This window comes from Protopterus annectens, chromosome 9.part0, assembly GCF_019279795.1.
Source record: "Protopterus annectens isolate FY-2018-M chromosome 9.part0, PAN1.0, whole genome shotgun sequence".
Taxonomy (NCBI): domain Eukaryota; kingdom Metazoa; phylum Chordata; order Ceratodontiformes; family Protopteridae; genus Protopterus; species Protopterus annectens.
In genome coordinates, this window is record NC_056743.1 from 657,240,723 (window position 1) to 657,256,566 (window position 15,844).

The window sequence follows — 15,844 nt, forward strand, 5'->3', positions numbered from 1 at the left end:
TCTTTTCCTATAGTTTTGCTATAGTAATTTATCTAAAGCTTGGAGAATTATTATTTCAATACATGTCCTAATCCTGTTTCTGTTATAATCCCTGTTGAGCTATTGGTTTTAAGTTGATCCTTATACCACATAGAAAATGTTAAACTTCTGGAATTAGTTGACACTATATTTGTGAACATTTCAATTTTCTTTTTTCCAAAAAATATCACCACCTCAGCATAATTGTAAGGTAACAATAATTTTCCTGCTTTAGAATGCTGGAGTCTGTCCAATGTTTTCATATGTCTTCTTTCTAGAGTAAAATCTGCATTGCTCAAAAAGCCTATGCCAAAAACTGAGCAACTGACTTGGGTGTGATCCTTGATATTTTTGACTTCTGATAATGTTTTTATAGTTGTACCAACAGATGAGAAATTCCCTTCGGTGTGTACCTTGATATTATTGAATTCTGGTAATGGATTTATACCAGCAACTGAGAAACTGCCTTGGGTGTGATCTTTGATATTTTTAAATTCTGGTAACGGTTCCTCTTTAGAGCCAACAAAACACTGATAACTGATCATTCTTAATATCAATGTTTTTTAATGCAGATGGAAGATGAACTTTTAATGCAGATGGAAGATGAACTATTTCTCTAAGTATGATCTACTTCTCACATCAATGTACTCAATGTGTTAAATAACAGTATCTATATTTCTCATTTTTTTTCAGTATCTCATAGGTCCAGGTGAAATGTTTGTTTTCCTGGTGCCTGGGAAAGACGTCTTCTAAAGCAAATGCACACATTAAACATAGGAAAGACAAAAAAGATTTAATGTTTTTACCTGTAATGCTAATGTAATATAAGACTTTTTTAGAACAGTTAAAATTCTTTCAAACATTATTCAAATAATTGCAAAGACAACAAAAGCTGGCTAAAGATCCAAATAATAAAATAAAACAACGAACTGTCTAGGATCAATTCCACAGAAACAAGTTTAATAAAACACTCTAGCACTTCGGCCTGAGCCTTCAAAGGAGAATACATATCTATGTTCGATAGAAGTTTGTATAATAAAACCAATTAATCAATTATACAATTAAATAAGAACACTCTATTAAATTAAAACCTTCCAATTACACTCAACATTAATGCCTCTAGGTGTTAAAGTACCAAATTTCAATATAAATAAAGTTTCTTTATATAAAGGTTTTCTCTTTATATCCCCACCATATCTGTTCCTATGACCTTGCTCCAAAATAGTATAATACTCATCCATCTACCTACATAACTGTATAAACTCCTGGAAAATTCACCAATATGTCATTATTCCCAGAGGGAGGGTATCAGAGAGACTAAGTCTCATAGATCTGATAGCTAAAGTGACTTTATCTGAACTAATCATTCCTTTATACTCTGTTGTTAGTCCTGTCACCCTCTGGGTCATAGGTGGGATATCAGACTTCACTCAAGCCCTTTGGACTACCTCTGTTTTTTGATTGAAGGTTAGAGGATGGCTGTGCTTCATTACAGTCTGATTTAAGAATACAGATCACTACAGCTGGACAGATATTACAAAGTCAAGCCACTTTCTTGTGTGTATGGCACAGCATAGGTACATACTACGAGGCCACACATTCTTTCAGAACAAGAGGCAGTACGTTACTGTTGGCCTAAAAAGCGTGATGAAAAAAGACCTCCTTACAGCAATGATGTGATGAGAGGCCATTTTATTGTTAACATGGGTTCTTAGATCCCTAACTGCAGGATTCATTTTGAAGGATTTGTTATCAGGATGGTCATTACAAGGGGGGACATACTTGACAAAGGATATGATTATACACTTCTTAGCATTTATTTTTAATCCATGCTTTTGACACCAGCTATTTGCTGGGGACAGGCTCTTTTGGAAGATCTTGGTATCCTCTGGGGTGTGTCTGATGGCACCAAGTTTGCAGTCATCTGCAAACATGGTCAGCCAGAAACCCTTAATATTAGCTTTGACATCTTATAAGTAAATACAAAAGAGGAGAGGCCCAAGAACCAATACATGGAACAGTACAGTACCCTGGGATACATCCTTAATGAAAGGTCTTTTGGAGGAGGTATAGCCACCCACCCTAATATCTCAGGTTCTATTTGGGAGCCAATTTGCTATTGAAAAATTGCTCTCCAATGAGTTACATAGGAATTGACATTTAGGTAGGACAGTTTATCTATGATACCTAAGTGTGAAATGGTGCTGAATGCCTTTGTAAGGTCAAGATATAGGGTGCACCCTGTTTTGTCTTTGTCCACTGCTTCAGTAACATTTTAAAAGTCAACCAGGTTAAGTAGGCAGGACCTGTCTTTGATGAATCTGAACTGGGTTGGGTCAAGGGTCTGTAAGTTACGTATATCCTTATTTATTAATTCCATAATGTTACTTTCCATAGCCTTACAGATGAGCCTGGCCAAGATTATGGGTCTGTAAATACCCGGGTCTGTTGAAGCTCCACATTTGTACAAGGCAATGATTGTTGCTATTCTCCATTCATCCAGTAGAAAAGGTTTGAGGCTAATATTGATTAGGTTCTGTAGGGGCATCGGACAAGTCATGTTACTGACTGACCTGTTGGTAAATTGTATATTACCTGCTCCTATAGACAGAATATTCTTGGCCTTGGATACTACCACGAGTACTTGTTCTTCGGAGATTTGATTGGGTTGTACGCATGCATATGTGATCTGAGAAAACTGGAGGGGATGGGGGGGTGAAGTTTGGGCTAAATTTGAACATTACAGAGCTGGGCATTGTTTCTGAGATTTTTAACATGAGTAAAAAAGGCTTTGTGGTCATCTTTTGACAGATTGGTTATTTTTATGTCATATCTGGCTTTGACTGATTTAATCATGGTCCAGAGTTCCTTGTTTAGCTTAGCAAGAGCAAGAACATTTTTGGCATCTTTAGATTTAGATTTATTTTTGCTTTCAATTAATTTTTTTCTTTTATTATAGAGTCTGCTTATATATATGGATCCCATCATAGTGTTTCTTTTAATTTGGCATTGTATTTACGTAAAAGGGGAACAGATGAATCTATGCAGCTATTTACATTGCATAGAATTTGGCAGTGGAAGATTTTGCATAAACAGTGGGGGTCATCAAGATGAAAGGGGTATTTGAATTTAGTCAGGTCAGTTTTAGTAGAGTAGCCTTCACATAATCTCAGAATACTAGGTATTGGATTTGGAAGATGCTTTAGGTTTTAGTCTAATGGTGAATGTGATTGACTTGTGGCCTGATATGACCGCAGATGAAGTTATAACTGATGGGGAGTAAAGCTGACCCATACTGGTAAGGACAAAGTTCAAGATTTTATTGCCCTTGTTTGAGGTGCAGATTAACTGGTCCAGGGAGTTGGTATTGATGAAGTCCAGAAATCTCTGGACATACATGTTTTAGGATGTAGAAGTCTTCCAGTTTATGGAGAGGTTGTTGAAGTCTCCTAGAATGGTGTTTGGTTTAATGTATAGTGACTCCATACAAGTTAGGCAAGAGGTATGGGCTGGAGGGGCATAAGTGGGTCTTATAGTTAGCTATGATATGGTAAGAAGTTTTGTTAATTGTGGGATGGATGTGGGGGAGCTCAAGGAGAGTACATTCTCTAACAATTCTGAAGATTAAGTGTATTTTAAGAAAACCTTTTGTGAGATCACTATAGAAATATCAGCACTCAAAACACAGAGTGCCAACAAGCCGAAAAAAGATTGAAAACTCAGTGAATTTTGAAAATTGCTCACAAGCCCCCGAACTTGTATATATCAGGCTTAGTATATGTAAGTCCGTTTTTTTTTCTGCCATTGAGTGTCCGTGTTTCAAGACTTACTCAACCATTTCATATGGTTACCCCTTTTGTGCCTTCATCTAATGTGGTGGCCCTGAACATAGGTTCATAGGTGTGTACTAGGCTAATGGCTCTGGAGCCTTTAGAAGCCTAACTCATAGAAGTGCCCTGGCATTGTGCCGCCCAATGTTAGCTAAGCCAATTAATGAAATCAATATTATGTTGCTTGTTTGTTAGCATCATTCATACTGTCCTCAGATACATATTTTGACAGTTCTAGCATGTCTCTTTTCATATAGTCCAGGGCTGTACATCTCAAGTCATTTACTCCCATGTGTACTATGCGGGGTGCAAGGACATGAGTTCTTGTATGATGTGCTGAATCCGATGCCTGATAGACAACTCACCAAGACCCTACCTTTGCTCTGCCTGGTGAGAGGTACATCAGTGTGCTTCACTGTACAGTCACCTAGGATTAAGATACTGGATTGTGTGGACGTGTGCTTTAGGTGCTTTTGAACTGACTTAGTGTGACTCTTAGGTGCTGCTATAATGTCTGTTTGTGAGGCTGATGAGGGTACTTGTTCTGTGGTTGCATTTAGTAGGCTTTTGTGGTTTAGGTAGATTACTTTTGAAAGCCTCTGCATGTATAGGAACGTGTGTTTAGCATGACCTGTGCATACTTTGTTTAGTATTCCAACTAACAATGATGAAACTGCGGACCTCAACTGCACAACAATATACAAGTAAATAAAATTAAAAAATGCAGAATGGAGGTGGCTAAAAGCAGAAAACATAATTTAATGACAGGTTAGCACTTTCATATCAACGATGCTTCTTCAGACCATGTACAAACTACTCACTACATCCTTCTATATGTGAATTCAATTCATCAATTAAGCAATAATGTAATACAATCACGATCTTAAAGATAACTCACATCTCTTGCCTTAAATAAATAAATAAATATATATATATATATATATATATATATATATATATATATATATATATATATATATACAGACACACACACACACACACACACACACGCACACATATATACAAGGGAGCCCGCAGGATTTTTTTCAGGGAGGTGCAAACCCAGAGCCCAGCCCACACAGCCCCACCCCCTCTGCCCATGCAGCCATTCCAGTGTCCCATTACTTGGATATTTCTCCCCATTTATCATAGACACTGTTCAAATCTCTCAGTGTGCATACTGTTTTATGCTTTACTTCTGCAATGATTACAGATATTTGGATTTCATTTTCAATTTTTATTTCAAATTTTATAGCACAAACACTGATAGACGTTTACTAAATCCAAACAAAACAATACTCTTACAATGAAAACAGACAGCATTAAAACTTCTCTACCTTTGAAACTCACATTCACTGAAATAGCATAGAAACCCACATTCAAAGAAAATGCATCCGGCTAGTGGCAGGGTACGTTTACTTTTGGGCTGTTTTCAAATCATAGGCTCCTTGCACACATTTTTAGAACCTTGTAAAAGTTCTTTGATTTGCCTTTCTGACTGTATTAATTATACTATATAATAATTGAATTATATCCCTTGTATAATATAACACCACTTGTTAGAGTGTGTTTTAAATTTTTATAGTTCTGAACATTTTTCCTTTAAGCAATGAAACAAATCATATGAACCAATAATGACAACCTGCCCAATTCAGAACATTTCAGCCATAAAGGGCCACTCAGACTTCTGTCATTCAATCCACCAATATCAATCAATATGCAGAATCTCTGCAGAAGTAAAAGTCATCTGAATAATTTCACATTAAAGAGAACTGAAACCAAATGAAGAGGTTGTTGCTAGAAAACAACTTTATATTTTAGTGTTTCATTTACAAATTCAGTGCCTGTTGCCCTTGAAGAATAAATTGCCTATGTTACATTAAAAGAAATGGTAAGCTGGTATATTGCAATACAGAATGGGCGGCAAGCTGAAAAACAGGTTCATAGTTATTAGGTGTGTCATCCAAAGGAGGACATACTACCATACTCCCTTAAAATACAAATGTACGTGCTGTAGGAATAGAATCTACAGTCCTTTGTATCAAGATGCTAGTATGCTACCTACTGTGCTAACACTGCTTTAAAATTGTATACCACAATAATGATACCATTTGCTAAACAAAACAGTTGCATATTTTAAGCAGACCTAGCATGAGCAGCAGTAACCTTTGCTTCTCTTGAAGCTCACAATTCCTTGAAAAAGCACTTGAAAATAAATTCCACCTGCTAGATCTAACTAGGGTAGGGCATTTTTCTCTCTCTCTCTCTCTGTGACTCTGTCTGTCTGTATGTCTCTCTCTCTCACACACACACCTCAACTTCTTAGTGCAAGACATCTGGACAAAGCCTAAAATAAACAGGGACAGATTATAAATATTGCTTTCATGAACTTATAAAATTGCTAGAATAACAGGATTTGTGTTGGTATGCATTTTTCTAAAGGATATGATGTCTAAAACTATTTAGCAACTTCAATCCTTTTTAAGAGGAATATGGGGCAAAAATCTGGACATTCTGCAAAAACCTGGACAGCTGATGGGTATGCTACCTCCTCCCTTTTATACACACACACACACACACACACACACACACACACACACACACACACACACACACACACACACACACACACACACACACCAACCTCTTAGTGAAAGAAATGTGGACAGATCCTAAAATAAATAGGGACAGATTATAAATATTGCTCTCATGAACTTAGAAAATTACTAGAACAACAGGATTTGTGTTAGTATTCATTTTTCTAAAGGATGTCTCGTCTAAAACTGAAATGTTTGTTATTTAGCAACTTCAATCCTTTTTAGGAGGAATATGGGGCAAAAATGTGGATAATTGCAAGGTATGACCCCCACATTACACACACACTCCTATCCCCTGTTACGTACACACACACACACACACACACACACACACACACACACACACACACACACACACACACACACAGACACACACACACACCATAAGACAGCTAACATACTAAATATACACACACACACACACACACACACACACACACACACACACACACACACACACACACACACACACACAAAACATAAGGCAGCTAACATACTAAATGCACAATACAATTTGCACATGCCTCCTTTCATGATGGACCTAGAAGTACTATTTTTGTTAGTATGACTTGTTTAGAATGATGCAGCAGACATATGGAGGCAGGCACAATCAAATTCAGATCAACAGGATACAGCTCTTTTAAATTTATGCATTGATATACTTGTTGAGATCAGCAGTATATACAGCATACTGTGGTACATTTTTCATATTGGCTGTTATACAATCACAACACTTTATTTAATAATTTCATCAGAAAAGTTGCTTCATGCAAATGCATTGTTTATAATCTTAACAGAGGTGGCAAGGTCCTACCATAGGAACCTAATCTGTTTCACCTAGATGATTTTTTTAATTTTTTTTATTTACATAGGTTTCTGCTTTTATAGCAGCACTTTTCATTCTGGCGAGCTCATACAAAATCCATGCTGTAATTACTTACTGGCCACTTAGGAAGTTTGCTGCCAATTTTCTTTGCATTTTATCATGTTATGTAGTTCACTAGTAATGATATGGGATACTTTTCTTACACATTTTCTGCATTTCATCAGTGTGTATATCTTTTAAATATTGAAGCAATAAAGAAAATATGGAAATATACTGAAGCTAAACAGAATGGTGTAATTATGATTTACTGTATCTCAGTGTAAGTTAAGATATTTATTTTTTACTCAAGTTATCTGTATAGATAAGGAAAATATTCAATTGTTTTTAGTAATACTAATTGAGAAATTATTTAATCAGCTAGTAGTACAAGCTTGCTTTTCTACTAAACAAGTAACATTAATTAACCACACATGGATAACCCAATTTTACATATGAAGACACTACTGTGCACCTGTTAGCAAGAATGAATTAATTTCTCCATAGTAAGAGTTAATGGTTAAGGTCTTCACCTCATAGATGCAAGGTACAAGGTCTGATTCTGCTTTTAGGATAGTAGATGGGCTTAAAATGCCCCTTCAAGGTAGTTAGCCTAGTATTCACTTATATACATACAAACTAAGGAGCTTTTTCATTTGTTGTTGATATATAATCATGGTATTTATGAACATGTAGTTATAACATTATTATGACAGCATTATCAAAAATGGAGGACTTCAAAAGCATTCCAGATTTTTAGATTTTAAAACCAAATCCATGGTCAGTGAATAAATAGTTCATATGAAGTACATGAATTATGTCTGGTCTCTATAGTACTTTTTTCTTTCAGTGTAAGCTTTTATATACCAGAAATCGCTAAAACTACATTCCTTACTGGATTTCAAATCTGTAATTTCCTATAGTATAATGGGACTCTATAGGAAACTGGTAAAATCATTAAGTTGTCAATTATGAGAGGGCAAGGAAAGGTATTAACTATAAATTTTCTACAATTGTTAAGCATCTGGTTGCGTTTGTTTATTCTGATTTCTTGCTAAGGAGTGTATCATATAACTTGTTTGCAGTTAAAACCATTCTCTAGAGTCTCCTTGATCCTTTATCTGTTTAAACATTTCTGCAGTTTTTTTCTACCTAAGCAGTGTTGTTAGTGTAGCATTGTCCATATTCAGGCTTGTGTTTTGGGCCTAGTTGTTTGTTAGTAGAGGCTGTGTGTCTGAGTACATGTTCCAGGCCATCATAGGTTCATAGGTTCATAGGTTCATACTAGGCTATCTGCCCGAGGGCATTTACAAGCCTAGCCCATCGTTTTGTGGCTTACCCTTTAGTATGGGGAACTATACCCATTATTTTGCTGTGCCTCTGTCGAGCAGTGACACTGAGGTAATCCCTGGGGTATATCTGCGATCTCCCATCCATTGGTCAAGATTTCTGTTGAACAAGGCCAGCGAGGTGCTCTGCCTCACATATACGGGATTTTGTTCCACGGCATAGGGAGTCTTTGGGTGATGAATCTATCCCTCCAGCACGTCCTATTAATAGCGTGTCGAGGTTTAAGTCTCCCGCCCTTGTGGCTCTGATGGATCTAGATTTTTGAGGTGAAGCATATTCATCAAATCTGGGTTTGACATGGCCTTGTATGTTAGGCAAAGGTCACCTCTGAGCAAGCGAAGCGACTGAATAGAGCTGGAGTTCTTTCAGTCGGGCAGCATAGGACAGATTTTGAGACCCTTTATCCTTTTGGTGAGGAACTTTGTGGCCTCTCCAGCTGCTGCAAGTGTCGGGTCAGATACATTCGAATGGGGCATTGTACTCAATCATTGGTCTGATGAGTGATGAGTAGGGAGACAATGACCTCCCTTGATCTAGATGAGAATCCCTTCATGATAAGGTGGGCAATGTAGAAGGTCTTCCTAACTACTTTAGCTACATGGGTGTCGAATGACAGACTACTATCAACCTGGGTCCCCAGGTCCCTGATAACTTCTTCTGTGCTCAGTGGATTGCCACCTATTTGGTAGCTAGGGGTAACCTTGTTTTTCCCGAAGGGTATGACTATGCATTTTTTGGCATTTAACTTTAGGCCATGGCTCTGGCCATAGCTTAGCCAAAGCCAGTGTAGCACTTCAGTGAGAGTGAATTGTTTGTGGTCATTGGCTGACTGGGGTTGCCTGGACTATGGCTTGGAGTAAGCACCTCATTGGTTCTTTCAAGCTTTTTTTTAAGTTGTTTCAGGTTTCAACTTTGTTACTTAAGAAGTTAACTTGTGAGTGTTTCCTCCATTTCACACTGAGCTAATTGGAGGAAGTGCTCTGAACCAACGAATCTGTGATATATAACATTAAGTATCCTGTTTTTTGCTTATTTCTGAGTTATTTATAGCACTTTTATTGTCTTCATATACTTTGCTAGCTAGTTTCACTGTGTGTGAGGTATTAACTAGAAATTTTCTACAATTGTTAAGCATCTGGTTGAGTTTGTTCTGATTTTGGTGGCTTTGCAGTTGCCCACCCCTACTGTAAATTTGATCTGGGACACTCCTCCCAGTCTAGTGTCATTACCTCATTCTACCTAATCTAGGGAGAACATTTGAGAAGGCCAACCCACTTAGTTTCTGCTCCTCCTTTCCCCTTTCTACTCTACAAAAAAAAATGTTTCTAAGCTTGTTTCCTGCCTTTTCTGTAAGTCGTCTAGTCCAGATACAGATTTGCTCTATCCAGGACTATTTGTAAGCTTCTGAGCCCCCAAGCCTTTCTGTGTTGGAGGGAAGGCTTCTAGCTTAATTTTGTTTCTTAGAACTAGCCAGTTTTCTAGTTTCAGCACTCAAATCTGTTTTTTTTTTAGCTCAGCACTTGTTCAGAACTCATTGTAAGCACTAAATAAGCTACAAATTACTACAGCACTCAACTTTCCTCACTTGTCTAGAGGAAAACAGTTTTTTAGTACTTAGGTTCATAGGTTCATAGGTTTATACTAGGCTATCTGCCCGAGGGCATTTACAAGCCTAGCCCATCGTTTTGTGGCTTACGCCACCCCTTTAGTATGGGGAACTATACCCATTATTTTGCTGTGCCTCTGTCGAGCAGTGACACTGAGGTAATCCCTGGGGTATATCTGCGATCTCCCATCCATTGGTCAAGATTTCTCTTGAACAAGGCCAGCGAGGTGCTCTGCCTCACATGTACCGGGATTTTGTTCCACAGCATAGGGAGTCTTTGGGTAATGAATCTATCCCTCCAGCACGTCCTATTAATAGCCGTGTCGAGGTTTAAGTCTCCGCCCTTGTGGCTCTGATGGATCTAGATTTTTGAGGTGAAGCATATTCATCAAATCTGGGTTTGACATGGCCTTGTATGTTAGGCAAAGGTCACCTCTGAGCAAGCGGTGGCGACTGAATAGAGCTGGAGTTCTTTCAGTCGGGCAGCATAGGACAGATTTTTGAGACCCTTTATCCTTTTGGTGAGGAACTTTTGTGGCCTCTCCAGCTGCTGCAGGTGTCGGGTCAGATACATCCCAAATGGGGCATTGTACTCAATCATTGGTCTGATGAGTGATGAGTAAAGGGAGACTATGACCTCCCTTGATCTAGATGAGAATCCCTTCATGATAAGGTGGGCAATGTAGAAAGTCTTCCTAACTACTTTAGCTACATGGGTGTCGAATGACAGACTACTATCAACCTGGGTCCCCAGGTCCCTGATAACTTCTTCTGTGCTCAGTGGATTGCCACCTATTTGGTAGCTAGGGGTAACCTTGTTTTCCCAAAGGGTATGACTATGCATTTTTGGCATTTAACTTCAGGCCGTGGCACTGGCACCAGTTACCCGTTTCTGTGAGACCCTTCTGAAGGATATCTGTGTCAGATGTGTTTTCTACTATGGCCCAGTTTGCAGTCATCTGCAAACTTTGTCAGCCATAACCCTCCTGTGTTTGCTTGTACTTGGAAAAGTAGATGCCAAACAAGAGTGGGCCCAGGACTGAGCCCTGTGGGACACCACTTGTGACAGGTTTTGAGTCTGACATGGCCAGCAACTCTGACCCTGTGGGTTCTGTCACTCAGCCAGTTTGCAACCCATCTTGTGATGTATGGGTTAACATTTAAGCTGATGAGTTTTTCAATGATACCCGAGTGGGGTATTGTATCAAGGCCTTAGCCAGATCGAGGTAGGCTGTATGGACTGCCTTTCCTCGTCAATGGCTTTGGTGACTGTTTCAAGAAGTCAACCAAGTTTAAAAGGCATGATCTGCCTTTGACAAAGCCAAACTGGGTTGGATCCAAAGTCTGCAAATTCCTATGTCTTTATTTATGAGGTCCATTATGATCCTCTCCATGGCTTTGCAGATAAGGCTTGTCAGGCTAATGGGCGGTAATTTCCAGGGTCGGTGGAGGCACCGCCTTTGTGAAGTGGGACCACAGTTGCAGTGCGCCACTCCTGGAGTGCGTATCCAGAGGTAAGACTTTGATTAAACAGCTGTCCTAGCTGTGGGTTTAATTCCTCATTGAGTTCGTGGAGCACACAGCCGGGGACACCATCAGGTCCCATGGATGCTGTGTTTTTGCTTTGGAGAGAGCAGTTCTCACTTGGGCTGGAGATGTTTGGGGGCTGCAATCGTTTGGTATAGATATCTCTCCTTTGGGGAGTGGAGAAGTTTGCACTGAACCTGTCAGCCAGTATGTTGGCAATGTCTGTAGGATCAGTAATCTTCACATCATTTTGAACTAGTTCTGAGCATATCTGGGAGTTTCCTCCTAGGTGTCTAACATAGCTAAAGAAGGCCTTATGATTGTCTTTTGAGTCTTTAGCTATTTTTCTCGAAATTTGCTTTGGATGATTTTATGAGAGCTCTTAGTTTTTACTTATAGTGATCAAGGGTGTCTTACCTTTTAAGGATTTTGCTGTATCTTGTAGTAGCTTCCTCCTTTTATTGTAGAGTTTGTTTATGGCTGGGGTCCACCAGACTGGACGCTTGCCTTTGGTACTAAGAGTCTTTGTTTTGTTTGGGATTGCCTTATCCATGCAGTCCTGCAGGTGCTGGTAGAAGGCGTCTGTAAGTGATTCAGCGGCTTGAGTACTGTTTTCCACCAGCTCGGGGCCTTAAAGGAGACCACACTAGTCTTTAGAAGTGTGAAGTCGGCTTTTGAGAAGTTCTTTACTGTGGTCTTTTTTATTTCAGGTGGGGGTGGGTTGAGGACCTCCAGCGAGATTAGTTTGTGATCTGATCTCACCAGTGAGGGGTATACTTCGGTGTTGAACATTGTGCTCCCATGTTCGTGATGATGAGATCAAGTATGTTATCTCCTCTTGTGGGGATGGTGACTAGTTGTTCCATGGCATTTGAGTTTATGAATTCCAGGAACTTTTGGGCTAGGGTGTTTGGGCTTGAGTAGTGTTCCCAGTCTATATTAGGGTAATTGAAGTCACCTAGTATGATGGTGTTTGGTGATACATTTATCCCTCTAGTGTTTTCAGGAAGGCCATGTGAGGTTCCTGAGTTTGTGAGGGTGGCCTGTAACATGCTACAATTTGCAGAGCAGTCTTGCCTATGGTTAATTGCACCTGGATGGTCTCCGATGCATCGTGCGTTGCCACCAGTCTTGAGGTGTGGGTGTCCTTAATGAATATGGATACCCTCCTTTCTTGGTATTGTCCGGATTTTGGGGCGGAGCATGATATGAGGTAAAACCTGATAGCTGGGGTGCTCTCAGGAGCCTTGAACCAGGTTTCTGTCACAGCACAGACATCGATGTTCTCCATACTGAGAAGGGCCTCGAGTGCGTGCATTTTGAGATTGAGACTTCTGGCATTGAGCAGCATTACCCTTAGTTTTTTCCTTTTTGTGTTCTAGGGTGGTAGGTTTAGAATTTGAGCCTTGCCTAAAAGGCACTATGGGGTGGCAAGAGCCTTTGCCAATATCCGGAATCCCAGGGTGACAGGTGCAAGCCGTCCCTGAAGCAGCGTGGCTTGTCCAGCATGTCATCCCAGGCAGACAGATACTGGATCCCCTTTGAATGACACCAGTGTTTAAGCCAATTGTTAAAGCTGTTCATCTTATCTCTGTATTGTGGCATCACTCTTGGTGAAGGTAGGATACTGCTCAAGGTCAGGGTCATACCTGCCTGGGCTACATAGTCAGAGAGCTCCTCAATGTCTCTTTTCATGTAGTCCAAGGAGGTACGTCTCAGGTCGTTTACACCAGCGTGGACAATGACTGAGTCATATTTGTACTTGCTGTTGAGAGACCTGAGTGCTTGCGTTATGTGGCGGATTCTAGCGCCCGACAGGCAGCTTACTGTGACCTTCTCCTTACTCAGTCTGGTGAGCGGGACATCAGTGTGTCTGACTATGGAGTCACCAATGACTAGTGTGTCTGGCATTGTGTTTGGCCTTAAGGGCTGTGACTGTTTGACACTCTGACTGTGAGGTCTATGTGTTGCAGGTGTTGTGTTCTGAGGTGGTGGTTGTTTGGGTGTCTGTTAAATAAGCACCTATCCAGGCATGTCTAAGGGTCAGCTCCCGGTGTTTTCTCCTGTCTACCTGATGAATCTGGGCATCTTGGGGCAATGCAGCAATTGATTCATGTGCACAGACAACCCTCTTCTCCTACCACCCAACACTACAACCTGTGATAGATGCACTTATATAGCCAAGCTGGAAACAAAGCTCTCTTCACCCAAGAATGGCCTAGACAGTCAAGAGGAGAAGATAAACACTTGCACCATACCACACTCATCACATAGTCAAAACCTACACCACCAAAACACACACATAGAAATACAAAACACACACCTACATTCACAGAGGTTCTAAAAAAAAATCTACCCAAGCAACAGGGACCTCCAAAGCAGAAACGCAAGCAACCTCCACCCCCCCCAACACAACCCAAATGACACATAGCCCACAAACTCAGTATGCCACTCAACCACAGCCCATAAGGCATAACAAAGTACCCAACACTCTAGTCATAGGTGACGCTATAGTCAGGCACACTGATGTTCCACTCACCAGGCTAAACAAGGAGAAAGTTACTGTCAGCTGCCTGTCAGGTAACAGGATCTGCCACATAATGCATGCACTCAGGTCACTCCACATCAAGTACAAATATGACTCTGTCATTGTCCATGTTGGTGTGAATGACCTGAGATGTACCTCCCTGGACTACATGAAAATAGACATGGAGGAGCTGTCCGATCTTGTAGCCCAGGCAAGTATGACCCTAGCTGTGAGTAGCATCCTGCTGTCACCCAGAATGATACCACAGTACAAGGACAAAATGATTGACTTCAACAATTGGCTAAGCTTCTGGTGTCATTCTATTGGGATCCAGTATATGTCTGCCTGGAATGCAAACGATGCTTTGCCAGAGATAGCCTGCACCTGTCACCCTTGTGATTCCGGATACTGGCTAAGGCTCTTGCCACCCCTATAGTGCCTTTGACAAATTCACCACTGTAACAGGTACAAGCAAGCAAAATCTGAGGGTAATGCTACTTAATGCTAGAAGTCTAAACCTCAAAATGCACTCACTCGAGGCACTCCTTAAAATGGAGAACATCGACATCTGTACAGTGACAGAGACCTGGTTCAAGGCTCCATAGAGCACACCTGCATTACCAGACTATAATTCATACAGTTTGTAGCATTTGTCTGCATTACCAGACTATAATTCCTACATTTTGTAGCATGCTACAGACCACCTTCTCAAACTCAGGAAACCCACACAGCCTTCCTGAAGACACTGGAGAGTATGAATGTCTCTCCAAACACCATCATATTGGGTGACTTCAACTACCCAAACATAGACTGGGAACATTACTCAAGCCCCAGCACCCTAGCCCAAAGGTACCTGGAGTTCATAAACTCAAATGCTATGGAACAACTAGTCACCATTCCCACAAGAGGAGAAAATATACTAGACCTGATCATCACAAACATGGGGACAAAATGCTCCACACCGGAAGTATATCCCTCATTGGTGAGATCAGACCATAAATTAATCTCATTGGAGATCCACATCCCTCCCCACCCCAGCAAAAAAAACCACAGTGAAGAACTTCTCAAAAGCAAACTTCACACTTCTTAAGACTGGATTGGTATCCTTCAAGGCCCCGAGCCAGTGGAAACCACAACCCACGCTGCTGAAACCCTTACAAATGCCTTCTACGAGCACCTCCAGGAATGTATGGATCAAGCAATCCCTAATAAAATCAAGACCCTTTCCACCAAAGGCAGGCACCCGGTCTGGTGGACCCCAGCCATAAACAAACTCTACAACAAGAGGAGAAAGCTACTACATGACAGAGCAAAATCCCTAAAAGGGAAGGCATCTCTGATCAATACTAGCAAAAACTACGATCACTCATAAAATCATCCAAGGCCAACTTTGAGAGAAAAATCGCTAATGACACAAAAGACAATCATAAGGCCTTCTTTAGCTATGTTAGAAACCTGGGTGGAAACTCCCAGATATGCTCAGAATTAGTCCAAAATGATAAAAAATCACTGAAACCACAGACATTG